At 35.3% G+C, this 17,879-nt stretch overlaps 1 protein-coding gene across 6 annotated transcripts in view; it reads right to left on the minus strand.

The window, feature by feature from the left end:
* Nucleotides 1–17,879, minus strand: part of SBF2 (SET binding factor 2) — a 461,885-nt gene that overhangs the window by 220,918 nt on the left and 223,088 nt on the right. The window lies entirely within an intron of this gene.

Consider the following 17,879-nt stretch of genomic DNA (forward strand, 5'->3'; position numbering starts at 1 on the left):
AAAGCCTGACAATTCTAAGTTTTTATGAGGATGGCAGGGAAAGGAACTATCATACATACTGTTGTGAGGAATATAAAGAAACTTAAGATGCATATACCCTATCATCTAGTTATTACAGTAATTTTAGTAATTCCATTATTAGTTATTTATCACAGAAACTCTCTCACATGTACCCAAGAAGATAAGGTACAAAAAGGTACGCTGTAGAAGTATTTAACAATGAAAAAAGTGGGCACATCCTAAATGTAAGAATGAAGAATAAATTATAGTAAAATCATACTATAAATTAAACTTCCTCTGATTGAAGATGGCAAATGTTGACTGAAACAAAAAACTGAAGTTTTATTATTCAAAATTTATAAAATGAAAAGCAATTATACTCCAATAAAGATGTTAAAAAAACACAAAATTTATAAAATGAAATAATTATTAAAGAAATTTAAATACAATTTTCAAGTGATATGGCTTTTGGGGGTAGGTCTGTAACATTTATACTTGTGAATTTAAGATAGATTAAAACATCACTAAGACTTCTGAGATACCTTTACAGCAGTGAAAATAAGAGAGCTAGTGCTACATATATCAACATGAATAACTCTCCCAAATGTAATATCGAGTGAGGAAAGTAAGGTATAAAGTGATGCTATAGAATGACAGCATTTATATATTGTTTAAAACCATACAAAATGCTACTATATATTGTTCAGCTATATACAAACATACAGTCAAAATATAAAGATATATCTGGGACTAAAAAATACCAAATTCGGGATAGTATATATCTCTGGGATGAGAAGGCATACGCAGGAAGTTTCAACTATATCTATGATGCTACATTTGTTAAACTGGATCATAGATACGTTAAACATTTTTTTTGGGGGGGGGGAATAATTTAAAGCTTAAAGAAAAGTTGCAAGAATAGTGCACAGAGCACCCATCTACCCTTCACAATGATTCACCTAATGTTAAAATTTTGCTCCATTTGCTTTAACATTTGTACTTATGTGCTAGCATGCCCTGACTTTTTCTACAAACACACACACATTTTTCTGAGCCATGTGAATGTACACATCACGACATTTACCCCTAAATACTTGTGTGTTTTTTGTAAGAATAAAGATAATGTCTTCCTTAACCACAGTATGGTTATCATCCTCAGTAAATTAAATGTTGCAATACTTGAAGTCTAATCTTACATTTGTATTCCAATTTTGTCCACTGACTCAATGTTATTCTTTGGAGCTTTCCCCCTACCATCAGGATTCATTCTAAGCTCAATATTCCATTTAGTTGTCATGTTTCTTTATTCTCATTCAATATGGAGCATTTCCACAACCTTAAATTTTTCTTTTACTGAGATAAAATTCACATAACATAAAATTAACCATTTCAAAGAGAACAATTTATTCATTTGCTTACTAAACTATCTTGCATCCCAGGAGTAAATCCTACTCAATCATGGTCTATGATCCTTTATCATGTTGTTGAATTTGGTTTGCCAAAATTTTGTTGAGGATTTTTTCATCTAAGTTCATCAGGGATATTGGCTTCTAGTTTCCTTTTCTTGTAGTGTCCAAGTCTGGCTTTGGTATCAGGGTAATAATGCTGGCCTTTTAAAATGAGTTTGGAAGTGTTCCCACTTCCATTTTTTGGAAGAGTTTGTAATGGACAGGTATTAATTCTTCTTTAAATTTTTGGTTGGATTCACCAGTGAAGCCATGTGGTCCTGGACTTTTCTTTTGGGAATGTTTTTGATTACTGATTCAATCTCCTTAGTAATTGTTCTGTTCAGATTTTCTATTTATTATTTCGTTTTGGTAGGTTGTATGTTTCTAGGAATCTATTCATTCTTCTAGGTTACCTAACTGTTGGTATTTTCACAGTACTCACTTATGATCCCTAGTGTTTCTGTGGTATCAGTTGTAATGTCCTCTCTTTCATACCTGATTTTACTTATTTGAGTATTTTCTCTTTTTTTTCTAAGTCTAGCTAAAGGTTTGTCAACTCTACTTATCTTTTTTAAGAAACAGCTGTTAGTTTCATTGATCTTTTCTACTGTCTTTTTATTCTCTATTTCATTTATTTTTTGCTCTGATCTTTGTTATTTCCTTCCTTCTACTAACGTCAGGCTTCATTTGTTCTTTTTCTAATTCCTTGGAATGTAAGGTTAGGATATTTGAGATCTTTCTTTTTTCTTAATGTAGATATTTATCACCGTAAACTTCCCTCTTAGATCTGCATTTGCTGCATCCCGTAAGTCTTGGTGTTTGCTTTTCCATTTTCGTTTGTCTCATGATATTTTTGACTTTTTCACTGACCCACTGGTTGTTCAGGAGCATGTTGTTTCATCTCTATACATTTGTGAATTTACAAGTTTTCTTCTTGATACTGATTTCTAGTTTCACACCATCCTGTATGAAAAACACACTTGATACAATTTTAATCTTCATAAATTTATTAAGACTTGTTTTGTAGCCTAATATACAATTCATCCTGGAGAATGTTCAACGTGTGCTTGAGAAGAATGTGTGTATTTTGTTGCTGTTGGATGGAAGGTTTTGTATATGTCTGTTATAACATGTTGTTTAATCCTTACTATTTGCCTTATTGATTTTCTGTTTGGATGATTTATCCATTGTTGAATGTGGGGTACTGAAGTCTTCTACTATTATTGTATTGCTGTCAACTTTTCCCTTCAGATCTGTTAATATTTGCTTTATATATTTAAGTACTCTGATGTTGGGTGCATAAATATTTACAGTTGTTATAACCTCTTGATGAACTATTTTATCATTATATAATGACTTTTGTCTCTTATTACAGTTTTTGGCTTAAAGTCTATTCTGTCTGACATCAATGTAGCTACCTGTGCTTTCCTTTGGCTTTTATTTGCATGAGATATATTTTTATATAGCTTCACCTTCAGTGTATATGTATCATGAAAGCTGAAGTGAGTCTTTTTTCTTTTAGGCTCTGGTGAGTACAGCAGTCAGCACCTAGCTCTGTGTTAATTAGAAGCTGTACCCTGTAAAGTATGCAGTCAAACACCTTTTAGGGAAACACTGGGAGAAGGGTGTTTTTGCCTGCTCCCTCTGCACTGAGCCTGGAGGGATAACCACAGTAAGTGCTCACACACCCATTAAGAACTGCTTCTTTGTGTTCTGTAGTCCTATGGGACTTGTGAACACAAACTCTGTTGGCTTTCAGAGCTAGGAGTTTGAGGGAACCATTCCTCAGGTAGGAGCCTTAAAAGTTGATGTTCAAGATGTGTGGCCCCAACCCTTTGCTCTTCAGGGAGAAGCTGGGCGTTGGGGGTTCCCGCTCCAATATTTGGTGCTGTGCAAGGAGTGGGGTTTATGGCAGGACTGTATCTCCATCATTCCTACCCATTTCAATGTGGGTATTTTCTTAGGAGCCCAAGGTACAGGAGTAACTTAACTAGTTTCTGGATTTCTCTCACAGGGAATTGCTCCATGTGTAGCTCTCTGTGAAAGAGTGAAATTCAGGAGCCTCCTATGTTGCCATCTTGGTCCTGAGTCTCATCTAGCCCTCCTATGACTCTCTCATTACCAGGATTTTCCTGCTAAATTTCTAGCAGGTCTGCCACTAGCCCCAAATAGGATTATAACTTAGACAAGCAGAGTTAGAGTTTCTTCCCTTTCATTTCCTTCTGGATTCAATATTATTTTTCCTGACAATGATGTTGTGGGCTTAAGCTTTCCCCGCTTTTGGCAGCAAAGTTGCTGGTTTTATGGCCAGCCCTGCCCTGGCTAAACTATCATTTTCACTGATAGTACTGACATGTGGGAAAGATGGGAGCCACCCCAGGTAAGAATGCTGCAGGTTCCTACTATTCTCATCCAAAGGTCTAGCATGAATAAATGCTTCTGAGTTTGTTGTTTGCTTTTGGTCAATTTCCAGAGCACTGAAATAGTTGTACAATAACTGTACAACAATTTCTGTCTAGTTTCACACTGATTCTTTAGGGAGAGGATTAACTCTTCATACTGCCATAACCAGAATCATTATCCTTGGTGATGTCAATTTTGTTCACCTAAACTTTTGTTTATTGCTATCTAACTCCTCTAATGTATACTTCGTATTTTTCCTTGTAACTAATAAGCAATCTGTGTTCAGACACTTTAGACCATGCAAATATCTTGTTCCTCACCAAAATTTCTGCCTACATTTAGCATCTATTGATAATTACTATCTGAATCAGTCTTTACTATGACGATCATAAAATGCTTTTCCAAATCCAGCACTTCCTCCACATTCACCAGTCAGCACTCAACATTCTGCAATTAGCAGAACCCTCGTTTATTCCTCCACTAACCTGCTTATTTATATATCCATTATCAGTATGGACTCATGGATTTCTATTTTTTTTTTTTGGATTTCTATTTTTTTATTCCAACATTCTATAAGTCATTACTGCCCTTAATTATTTTTGTGCCAATTAAGTCCTAGATTTAGACACTGGGCACCCCTTTAAACCTAGTTCCTGTGTCCCTGTGACATGAACTCATTTTTTTTTTTTTTCTTACTTTCTGGCTTGACAAAATAATCCAGGCTCATATTTTACCTACCCTGTCCCTGCTCTGAAGTCAGCCACTTCTCCAAGGAGGCTGGTTCCTTTTTGTGAGGAATGGCATTAAAGATCAAGGATTCTGGGGTTTAGGGTAAATGTTAGATCATTTCTACGAGGATGTCTTTGTTTCTGGGCTACTTCTGCAGATACAGCAGATATATGCACATACATGAACACATATACATGCATAAAGACAAACACACACACACACATATATATGTATACACACATATACATATATTTGAGAAATCCTGAGTCCACATCATTACTTTCAATTCCAATCTATTCTCATAGGGTCTCCCCACTGACTCCAATACATATTTGTATGTCCCTTCTTCCAGTGAGAACCCTGGATTCTAACAACATAAACACATTTATTCATTTGTTAAATCTTATATTATATATAAACTGCATGATTTTTTCAGCCATTCTAACTCAAAAAAATCACACCAACTAAAAAGGAGTTAACAATTTATTTGCAATTCTCTCCAAAACTGAGGTTATATAGTCAAATACTGTGTTTATAAGTTACTTTGATTAGTTTTTCCTCTTCAGTATGGTTATGTTATTCATTTGAAAGAGAGTGGAGTTTGTTTCTGTATGCTTTCAGTTTTAATTTTTTTTTATTTCTTCCCATCATGATTGATCTAATATTATTTTCTGAAGACGTGAGACCTAAATAAGTTTTGAGAAGTCAAAACTACATGAGAAGATCTACTCAGAGAAGTGTCACTCCTTCCCTGAATTAATAGTATTGTGCCAATATCGATTCCCTGGTTGTTATAATGTACTATGACTATGATTACATAAGACATTATTGTTGGGGGAAGGTAGGTGATGTATTCTTGAGAATTCTCTGTACCATTTTAGCAACTTCTTGTGAGTCAAAGTATTTAAAAATAAAAATTTATATTAAAAAAGTCTGCAGTTGTATTAATTTCCAATGGCTATTATAATACATTACCACAAACTTAATGGCTTAAAACAACATGAATATATTATCTTAAAGTTCAGGAGGTCAGAAGCCCTACTCTTGGCTTTTCCAGCTTCCAGCACCTGCCCACATTCCTGAGCTCATGGCTCCCTTCTATCGTCAAAGCTGGTAAGGCCGGTTGAGTCTTTGTCCCTTGTGTGATGTCAGAGTATACCACTCTGACACTGACTCTTTTGCTTCCCTCTTCCATCTTTTAAGGACCTTTATGATCACACTGGGCCCACCTAAAGGAGCTGACACTCGAGTTGTATTTTGAAGGATAAGCAGAAGTAAGAGTTAGGGAGACAAGAGCAGTAAGCCTTTCAAAGTTGATGGAAGACCATGTGCAAAGAAACAGAGGACTGAGGAAGGAAAAGGCACTCAGAGAGACCTACAAGTAGTTTTGCCAAGGGCAGGTTCATGAAGAATTTGTATACCATAGTAAGGAGTCCAAGCTTTTTTCCTGAAGACTCTAGGGAAGAACTTTTCCCTTTCCACTCCCATGTGAACCCTCTGTAATCCCTCACAAAAAAGATAATCCATCAGAAAATAAAAGTCATAGCTGGCATCATGTAGTAGTAGATAAATTGTGAAGAAGGAAGGCATGCACTTTTAAGGGACTCTAACCTACTTATATCAGTAAAAACAATCAATTTGTGATATCAAGGGGTGAAATATTAGACTATATTTACTAATAGAGGATTTATGTCTCATGTATTAGAAATGAGTTGGGATAATATTCTAGTGCTTAAAGGGTAAGTTTCTCATTATCCAGAAAATTATTTAATGTAATATAGAATAAAATTTACCTGTGACTAACTGAAGGATTGCTTAAACTTTGTATTTTTAAATATAACATGCTTTCTTCAGCTTTAGATAATTAACAATCTCAAATATTTTAAGAAATTACATTAATGTTTTTATTCCTAACTAGCAACACTTGTTGCTGTGTTCACAGAGTTATTTAGAAATTCATTTTCTTTGAACTACTAGTCATAATCAGCTTTCTAAATAACCTTGAATTGTTTCCTAGTCTTTGGTAGCCAATGTCTATCCAAAGCTACACAATAACAGTGGAGAAAACAATATGAAAAACAAACATTCCAGTGATAATTACTGCTGATTTCACTATAATGGTACATACACATCCTGTTGATTATTTAAATAGTAAAACATTCTGAAAAATTACTTCCTGATCTTAACTTTTCTTTAGGGGTTAAAGTTCTAAAATTCATAGCATCAAACATTAATGAACGTATTTGTTTCCCGTTTTGAAAAAACAACACCCAAAACTTTTCTCCAGAATCCTCCCCTCCTCTGAATAATAACGATATGTTACACAAATAGAACACTACGTCTCAGCTTTCAAATGGGCAAATTGAGGAACTGAAGGCCATGGTTTTCAAGACAGGCTGTATTTCCAAAAGCCTTAAACAATTTACTATAATTCTGTCAATCCACAATGGAGAAAACTTAACAATGGTCATGGCTTAATACAAGTCATGAAAAAGGAGATTTCTCATTCATTCGGTTGTTATTTGTTGAGTAGCTACTGTGCACAAGGTATCAGGAATACAATAATGAAGAAAAACAAAATCCCTACCCTCCCAGATTATCTAAAGCTTTATATAGTTTAGTTTTGTAACTACCATTGAGAAGCAATGTTTAATATTTGTTACAAATTCGGTATATTATTTCCAAATATATTATAAATGGAAATCTTCTAAGTAAAAAATAACTAAGAACTGTAACTGAACTGGGCAACTGTGCATGGGTATATTTTAGTGGTTATGAACATGGGCTTATTCCCTTGAACGTGACATGAATTAAATACACTTTACATACTTAAAAGTAGAGTTTAGCAATGTGGTAATCTTTAAATACAAGAAGTCATTTAACAAATACTTATGACCACAAAGAATTCAAATCTAAAACTGTATATCTATAGCCCAAGTAACAATCCACAGAAGACCAACTCAAGCAAAACTTTGTAAAAAGGTATAGCACATTTCCTTCCTTGTTGAACAACACAATTGGTTCTCTGGGTCAAGGGTAATCACATCAACCCCAAATGGTCCAGATTCCTAGTCTGTGCCTGTTCTGAATGACCAGGTTTTTAAATCTACTTTAATGTTTAAATTTAAGAAGCAGGAAACAAAAGAGGCTTTAGGAGCAGAATAGCAAACAAAGGGAAAGGATAATATAGAGTGAATAACTGGAGAATTAAAGCAAGGAACAAACAGGAAGCAAGTGCCTTGGCAGAACGAACTCTTTTAATTAAAGCTTTCTTCTCCCCTTTCTTCCCTGCCTCTACTGTTAAACCTTTACCTAGCTGCTGAGATATATAAGAAACTGCTAAACTCTAGGGATAGATATAAAAAAAATTGAGGCAGGTTTGTAGGAGCTCGCAGCTCAGTGAATATGGCAGGTTGGTAAAAAAATAGTTAACACACAACAGAATAGCGACCTGTAAAAAATGTTACAGAGCACAGAAAAGAGAATAATTTATCCTGCCACCATTTGTAAGTTGCATACTTAATTGTTGGAATAACCATATTTTATAAGAATATTAATCTCTAAAGTGCTCAAAGAGGAACTTCCCTGGTAGTCCAGTGGTTAAGACTCAGTGCTTCCACTGCAGGGGGCCCGCACATTTGATCCCTGGTCGGGGAACTAAGATCCCACATGCCGCGCAGCGCGGGGCCAAAAACAGAGCGAAATGATATTTTACACAAGAGAACTTTGTGACAATGATGGATAACAATTAATAGCTATCTTGCCTCAGACATTTGCGTTCACTAAAGGATAACTCAATTCAAAGACAGAGGTAACTATTTAGTGGTAGCATTTAAACGCCATAAGAGGAAAATGGAGAAGATAGTTTTGAATCAGGATTCTTCTGAACTGTCCTCAAATGATATCATGTAGCAAGCACATACTTTATTTATGTGTAATTCTAGCAAGCGCAGTACATTAGTCAACAAGCACTCCATTGGTCAATGACTGTCAGTCTTTGGTATTTTAAAAATGGTTTCCTTTATAAAACTAGCATAAATATTTAATGTTTAATTTTGAAAAGAAAGCAATCAATTTCCTGATAACATTTTGACTACTTCTGAATGCTCAAGCTTCATCAAACATCTTACTATTTCATGAAGGCCTGTCATGGCTCTATACCGTTGCTTATGTTCTTCTTTCTGCCTGGAATGTCCTTCTTCCACTTTTCTAGCTAGTGAGAGTTAGCTTACTAGCTATTATTGCACTAATTATACTGTACTCTATTATTGCACTAATTATACTGTACTGTAATTTTTAAAATGTATCTGTTTCTCCACTAGGCTAAAAGTATTACCTGGGATAAGGGCTGAGGTTGTTTCATCTTTACATCTCTAGTGACTAGCACAGGACCTGGCACATGGTAATGGTTTTGTAAACATCTGATGAGAAAAATATACTCCTGCAGATAGGCATTATAGAAAGTTTATTCTTTGCGCTATTTATTACCAAAACATAAATTGAACAGTCTTCTCTAGAAATTCTTAGGACTCTGTAATAAAGTAGACATGGTAAGAAGTTTCTTCAGAAAAGTGTTCCAGAACAGACTAGTGAGAAGATTTGTTTCAAATCCCTAAGACAAACAGTTGACATCTAAACTGTCAAAAAATGATGGACTTCCCTGGTGGTGCAGTGGTTAAGAATCCACTTGCCAACGCAGGGGACGCAGGTTTGATCCCTGGTCCGGGAAGATCCCACATGCCGCGGAGCAACTAAGCCAGTGTGCCGCAACTGCTGAGCCTGCGCTCTACATGTATTGAGAAAGAAAATGGCTACTTCATTTTTTAACTACATGTATTGAGAAAGAAAATGGCTACTTCATTTTTTTCCATTATAACTGAGAATAAGACTAAAACAACTAATAATGCTATATGAATAATCTAGGAAAACTAATGAAAATAGTAATATGATCCAAGACACTAGATTTTGATCATTTAAGGACAAAAATCAAAAGAACAAAAATCATTCCACAATTGATGCACTAATCATGTGGCTCATAAATTTACCAATCAACATATTCTTCTTAAAGGTGTTACCTTTAAAGAGAACCATTTTCCACAACCTAAGCCTTCATTCTTTCCTCTGACATCTTTCTTCTTTCTATTTCAGGAACATAAATTAATTTTGATACTCTTATAAAAGTTAATGTCACTTTAAGAATAATTATATAGCACTACAAACAGAAGCTTTTCCAGAGGAAGACAAAAGAGAGAATGCCAGAAGTTTTCCATTAAAATATTTAAAAGCAGAAATAACTTTCTAAATAGCAAGTTATGGTTACAATCAACATTTTAAGGATATTTGTGTAAAAAGGAAAAATTATGTTTATAAGATAAACTGAAGAAAAAACTCTAGCTATTTTAATAATTTTTAAAAATCTATATTTAGTATTAGATATAATACACAGAAATATTGACTCAATAATTGCTAATGAAAAACTGACTAAATATGGGTGAGCAAAAAGAAAGTATGCATATAAAAAAGTTTATACCAAGATGGAATCATGAGGAAATAAAAATCTTGATCAGACCAATAATGAATAAGGAGACTGAAACGGTAATCAAAACCTCCCAACAAAGAAAAGTTCTGGACCAGATGGTTTCACTGGACCAGATGGTTTCACTGGTGAATTCTACCAAACACTTAGAGAAGAATTAATACCAATTCTTCTCAAACTCTTCCAAAAAACTGAAGAGGAAGGAACACTCCCTAAGGCCAGAATTACCCTAATAACAAAGCCAGATAAGGACTCTGTAAGAAAAGAAAACTGCAGGCCAATATTACTGATTAACATAGACATGAAAATTCTCAATAAAATACCAGCAAAATAAATTCAATAGCACATTAAAAGGATCATATACAATGGTCAAGTGGAATTTACTCCCAGGATGTAAGGAGAGTTCAACATATACAAATCTATCAATGTGATATACCACACTAATGAAATTAAAGATTAAAAAAATCCTATGATTATCTCAACAGACGCAGAAAAACCATCTGATTGAACATTCTTTCATGATAAAAACTCTCAACAAATTGGGTATAGAAAAAACATACCCCAAAATAATAAATGCCACATATGACAAGCCCACAGCTAACATCTTATTGAATATTTAACAGTGAAAGCATGAAAGCTTTCCTGCTAAGATCAGGAACAGGACAAGGCTGCCCACTCCTCTTCAGCACAGTACCGGAAGTCCCAGCCAGAGCAATTAGGGAAGAAAACAAAATAGAAAGCATCCAAATCCGAATGGAAGAAGTAAAACTGTCTCCATTTGCAGATGATATGATCTTATATATAGAAAATCCTAAAGACTCCACCAAAGAGTTGTTAGAACTAATAAACAAATTCCGTAAAGTTACAGGATATAAAATCAACATACAAAAATCGGCTGCATTTCTATATACTAATAATGAACTATCTGAAAATCAACTAAAATAATCCCATTTACAGTAGCATCAAAATGAATAGGGGGCTTCCCTGGTGGCGCAGTGGTTGAGAATCTGCCTGCCAATGCGGGGGACACGGGTTCGAGCCCTGGTCTGGGAAGATCCCACATGCCGCGGGGCGGCTGGGCCCGTGAGCCACAACTACTGGGCCTGCGCGTCTGGAGCCTGTGCTCCGCAGCAGGAGAGGCCGCGATAATGGGAGGCCCGCGCACCGCGATGGAGGGTGGCCCCTGCTTGCCGCAACTAGAGAAAGCCCTAGCCCAGAAACGAAGACCCAACACAGCCATAAATAAATAAATAAAAATTAAAAAAAAAAAAAAAAAATGAATAAAATACTTAGGAATAAATTTAACCAAGGAGGTAAAAGATCTGTACATTGAAAACTATGACACTTTGATGAAAGAAACTGAAGACACAAATAAATTGAAATATATCCCATATTCATAAATCAGAAGAATTAACATTGTTGAAATATCCATACTACCTCAAACCACCTATGGATTCAATGCAATCAAAATAATTATATTTTTCATAGACACAGAAAAAAAAATCAATCCTAAAATTCATGTAAGTCCCTAGATAGCCAAAGGAATCCTGAGAAAGAAGAACAGAGCTGGAGGTTTCACAATTCCTGATTTTAAACTATAGTACAAGGCTACAATAATCAAAAAGTATAGTATTGGCATAAAAACAGACACATAGATCAATGGAATAGAAGTGAGAGTGTAGAAAGAAGCTCACACTTATGCAGTCAACTAATATTCGACAAAGAAGCCAAAAATATTCAATGAGGAAAGGACAGTCTCTTCAACAAGTGATGCTGGAAAAATTGGATATTCGTGTACAAAAGAATGAAATTGGACCCCTATCTCACACCACTCACGAAAAATAACATGAAGTGTATTAAATAATAAATAAAAGAACCAAAACTATAAAACTACTAAAGGAAACAGGGAAAAATCTTCTTGATATTGGTCTTGGCAATGATTTTTTGGATGTGACAGCCAAAGCTCAAGCAGCAAAAGCAAAAATAAACAAGTGGGACTACAGCAACTAAAAAGTTTCTGAACAGCAAAAGAAACTATCAGCAGAACGAAAAGGCAGTCTACAGAATAGGAGAAATTACATGCAAACCATCTATTTGATAAGATATTAATATCTAAAATATATCCAGAACTCATACAACTCAATAGCAAAAAGAAAAAAAAAAGATTAAAAAATGGGCAAAGGACTTGAATAGATGTTTTTCCAAAGAAGATATACAAATGCCAACAGGCACATGAAAAGATGCTCAACTTCACTAATCATCAAGGAAATGTAAATCAAAACCACAATGAGATACCATCTTACAACAGTTAGAATGATTATTATCAAAAGAGAAGAGGGAATTCTTCTACACCATTGGTGGGAATGTAAATTGGTCCAGCTACTATGGAAAACAGTATGAAGCTTCCTCAAGAAATAAAAAATAGAATTACCATATGATCCAGCAATTCCACTTCTGGGTATATATCCAAAGGAAACGAAATCACTATCTCAAAGAGGTATCTACACTCATGTGTTCATTGTAGCATTATTCACAATAGCCACGACATGGAAACAACTTAAGTGTCCATCAACGGATGAATGGAAAAAGAAAAAATATATATATACTACATTGGAATATTATTCAACCATAAAAAGGAAGGAAACCCTGTCTTTCATGACAACATGGATAGACCCTGAAGGCACTATGCTAAGTGAAATAAGTCAGATAGAGAAAGACAAATACTCTATATTCTCATTTATATATGGAATCTAAAAAAACTGAACTCACAGAAATAAAGAGTAGAATGGTGGTTGCCAGGGGCTAAGGGGTGGGGGAAGTGGGAAGATATTGGTCAAAGGGTACAAATTCCAGGTATAAGATGAATAAATTCTGAGAATCTAATGTACAGCATGGTGACTACAATTAACAATACTGTATTACATACTTGAAAACAGTGAAAAGAGCAGATGCTAAATGTTAACAGCACACACACAAATGATAGTTATGTGAGGGGATGGAGGTGTTAACTAATCTTATTGTGGTAATTATTTTTCAGTATATACAAGCATCAAATCACCACATTGTAAACCTTAAACTTATATATGTTATATGTCAATAAAATATCAATAAACACAGATGTTACATGCCTAATGTTGCTGTACTATGGAAACAAAGTGACGATAGCTAAAGGCCCAAGATCATTTTAGTCTGTGACTTTAAAAATGTCTAATAAATAGTATACTATAAAAATTAGGGAATAAGTATTCTAAAACTAGTGTATTTGTAGTTAAAAACCAAATTATAGGTGAATATATATGACAAAAGATGTCATGAGAATTTCACAAAATTATTTGGGTCAAGGAAGGATACCTGAGCTATGGATTAGATTAAAAAATCAGAGGGGCTATAGCAACCAGTTCTTGTGAATGTAATCTTATTAACGTAAAAAAATTACAATTTTCCACACAAAACACAAGTCTTCAGGTAAACAAAAACAATTCACACAGACTACAAAAAGATACAAACAAATAAATAAAATAGGTGTTAAGTTGGAGATGAAGATGGTTAACAGAAAATTTTAAGGAATGAGGCGGGTAATGGCAGCAGTCCACATAATTACTTCAGGCAAACACAGAGACCTCTGAAACTGTGAAAAACAAATTCATTATCATAACAATCCTTGGAGAGAAGAATCAAGGAAATGCTATCATTACATTTAGACGTTTTACAGGAAAACTAGTCAAGGCTACAAAAGAATCTTAGAGTCTTATCTGCTTCCTGTCTGTGCTTTGTAAAATCTACCACCACTACCCCACCCCCAACCCAGGTAGTGAACTCTGATAATGGTCTAATATTGACCTTCAACAACAGTCCAACCAAAATGACTGGTGATAAGAGCATGCCTTTAGCAAAATTATCAGTACCACATGCTCTGAGAACTACAACTCTGCATACAGTGCTGTTTTAGAAGCATCTTTCTTTCTCCTTTCCTTTCTTATCTTTTCCTTATTCTTTCCCTAGAAAAGTAAATTTCGAATATGTAAGCAAAAGATAACTAAGCTCAAAATACCAGAGATTAAAATAATGAAATTTGATATTCAAATGGCTAATCATCGTGTTCTGGCGCACTTCATCCATACACAGAACTCTCCTAGGAGATATGACTGCCATTTTCTTCATGGCTAGTGTATTAATTTATTCAAGAAAAACTGATGCCTTCTGTGCCCAAGGCACTATGCCAGATACACAGAATGCAAAGAATAATAAGACAAGGCAGTTCTTGAAGCTCCCAGTCAAGTCAGGGAAAACTCCCTATTAATAAATAAGGAAAAAGCACAGAGTAGAACTTCCATACTCTCCCTTGAAGACATTTAGGAATCAATATATCAGTCCTGTACTGCCTATCTCTAGACTTTTTGTTGTTTGAGGATAAAATCTCTAATTTATTCAAGCATTGTACTTTTTTAAAAAATAAAAGGTGTACATACGAAGAGTTAAATAGTTGTACAAGTTTTCTAAATATTTGTATTGTAAGATAAAGGACAAATGTAGAAAAGCATACAAATCAAATGTATAGCTTAATGAATTATCTTACAAACACTACCTAGGTCAAGAAGGAACTTTGCTAGCAGCCCTAGAAGCCCCTTCTATGTGCCTCTAATCACAACCACCTCTCTACTGCCATAAGTAACCAACATCCTGACTTTATTAACCATTTTCCTGACTTCTCCTATAGACATTCTCATCACCCAAATGTGCATCCCTAGACACTATAGCTCAATCTCACTCTATTAAAAATGGGATGTGTTTCAAATCTTTTTTTAAAAAAAATTTTGGCCACACCGCGTGGCACGCAGGATCTTAGTTCCCTGACCAGGGGTTGAACCCACGCCCCTTGCAGTGCAAGCACGAAGTCTTAATGACTGGACCGGCAGGGGAGTCCCTCAAATCCCTTTTAATCTAGAGGTTCCTCCTCCATTCCTTATAATTTATTTGTTAAAGAACCTGGGACATTTGACCAATAGTTTCCAAGAGCCTGGATTTTGACAACTGTAGTCTCTTGGGGCAACGTGTTCCCCATCTTCTGTATTTCCTATGATCAGAATCAGATTTAAGCTCTCTGGCAAAACACAGGTAGTGTCTGGCAAGGTTAGGAACATAATATCTGCCTGTTTTTCTTCTGCGAGGGTTGTAAAATGATGTTCTATTTCGATAATTTCTTTTTCATTTATTTTTGAAGCTTTTCTAGAACTTTAGAGAAACTGAATTATACAGGATGCATTCTTTTTTGTCTTTTTTCATTGAGTATAATTATTTTCAAATTAATCCATGTGGTAATATGTATCAACAATTCATTTCTTTATAATGCCTAGTAGTATTCCATTGTATGGATATGCCACAGATTATTTATCCATTACCATAACCATTATTCATTACATTTATGGACACTAAGCTTGTTTCCAGATTTTCACTATTATAAAAATATGGATATGACCATTCATTTACAAATATTTTTTATGGACAATGCTGTCATTTTCCTTAAGTAAACGCCTAGGAGTGAAATGGCTGGATTATTTGGTTTATTTAACTTTTTTAAAAAGTCAAACTGTATTCCAAGGTAGCTGTCCCATTCACACTCCCATTAGCAGTAAACTAAAGTTCCCATTCCTCCACTTCAGGCAGCCCTCTGAAAAGTTGGAATGCTAATGTTCCTCTCCCTCCTTCCCAAGGGATTGTGCACCTTCTCCCAACGCAGCAAGCCACCCCTCATTCTTCTTTGTTCCCAGTGGCCCTCAGGCATCCAAAATATGCTAATTCTGTCAGTGCTCCGAATATGGCAAGACAGAAACCAGTTCCTTGGGCAGCCCTTTGTAAATCTGGAACATTGGACGGACACTCCACTTTTCTCCTTTCCTTTCCCCCAAGGAGAAGCTGCAAGCTGGGCATTCTCTTCCAGTGCTGGCTGTGCTGGCTTGGGGGTGAGGCTGACCAGGTAAAGTGAACTTGCTCTTCTTACCCGTTTCAATGTAGCTGTTCTCAGCTCTGTGATCAACTGGGGTACCACAACTTCTTAAGTAGCTTCTGGAATTCTCACAAAGGTTTTTTGGTCTGTATATAATTGTTAAATTGATGTTTCTGTGGGAGAACGAGGACTGGGACTTCCTATTGTGCCATCTTGCTGACGTCACTCCCTAAATTCTCACTCTTGACTGTCCATCTCCTTCACTATTTAAGCATAGTTATTTTAATATCTGATAACTACCTTCTGGTGTCCCTGGGGGCCTTTTATATTGTCTATGGTTTCTTTTACATTTCTTTCAGATAGCTTTAGTCCTCATGTTTCTGGTTATTTTTTTTAACTTGATGGTATGCTTTATTTTTTTAAATTAATTTTTTCATTGGAGTATAGTTGATTTACAATGTTGTGTTAGTTTCTGCTGTACAGTAAAGTGAATCAGCCATACATATACATATATCCACTCTCTTCTAGACTCCATTCCCATATAGGTTGTTACAGAGCACTGAACAGAGTTCCCTGTGCTATACAGTAGGTTCTTATTAGTTATCTTTTATATACAGTAGTGTGTATATGTCAATCCCAATCTCCCAATTTATCTCTCCCCCTTTCCCCCTTAGTAACCATAAGTTTGTTTTCTACATCTGTGACTATTTTTTTTGTAAATAGGTTCATTTGTACCATTTTTTTAGATTCCACATGTAAGTGTTATCATATGATATTTGTCTTTTTCTGTCTGACTTATTTCACTCAGTATGACAATCTCTAGGTCTATCCATGTTGCTGCAGATGGCATTATTTTCTTCTTTTTTTATGGCTGAGTAATATTGGTATATATGTACCACATATATTGGTATATATGGTATATATATGGTATATATGTACCACATCTGCTTTATCCATTCCACCGTCGATGGACATTTAGGTTGCTTCCATGTCCTGGCTGTTGTAAATAGTGCTTCAGTGAACGTTGGGGTGCCTGTATCCTTTTTCAAATTATGGTTTTCTCTGGATATATGCCCTGGAGTGGGATTGCTGGATCATATGGTAGCTCTACTTTTCGTTTTTTAAGGAATCTCTATACTGTTCTCCATAGTGGCTGTACCAATTTACATTCATTCCCACCAACAGTGTAGGAGGATTCCCTTTTCTCCACATCCTCTCCAGCATTTACTGTTTACAGATTTTTTGATGATTGCCACTCTAACAGGTGCGAGGTAAAACTTCATTGTAGTTTTGATTTGTATTTCTCTAATAACTAGTGATGTCGAACATCTTTTCATGTGCTCTTGGCCATCTATATGTCTTCTTTGGAGGGTACTGGGCATACATGTAAAAATCTGTAGATATATTGGAGGCCTAGAATGCAGTTATCTTGCTCCAGAAAGCATTTACTTTTACTCCTACTATAAGGCTAAAGATAGTAGCATTAAGGATCATTTTAATCTGTTTCTAGGAACTGAAATGATTTCAAGCTGTACTTCAGTTCCTCAGGGGGACTGTCTACTTGTGATTTACCCTCTCCCAGGATGTGGTCCTTTATGGTCCCAACTCCAAGCAAGAGAACTTTGTAAAGGAATTTCCCTTGGTAAAATCTGAACTCCTATTCTCCCCTTCGCCGTTGGATATCAATAGTACAGAGACCAATTTTTCAGTAACTTCTTTCAAAATCAAGAGATGCTTGGGAGAAAGTGGTCCCAAATGTCTGGTTCACTTCTCTAGGTTTTTTTCTTCTCTTGGACCATGGTTTGGTCATTATTTACTG

Source organism: Eubalaena glacialis, chromosome 10 (genome assembly GCF_028564815.1).
Source record: "Eubalaena glacialis isolate mEubGla1 chromosome 10, mEubGla1.1.hap2.+ XY, whole genome shotgun sequence".
NCBI lineage: Eukaryota > Metazoa > Chordata > Mammalia > Artiodactyla > Balaenidae > Eubalaena > Eubalaena glacialis.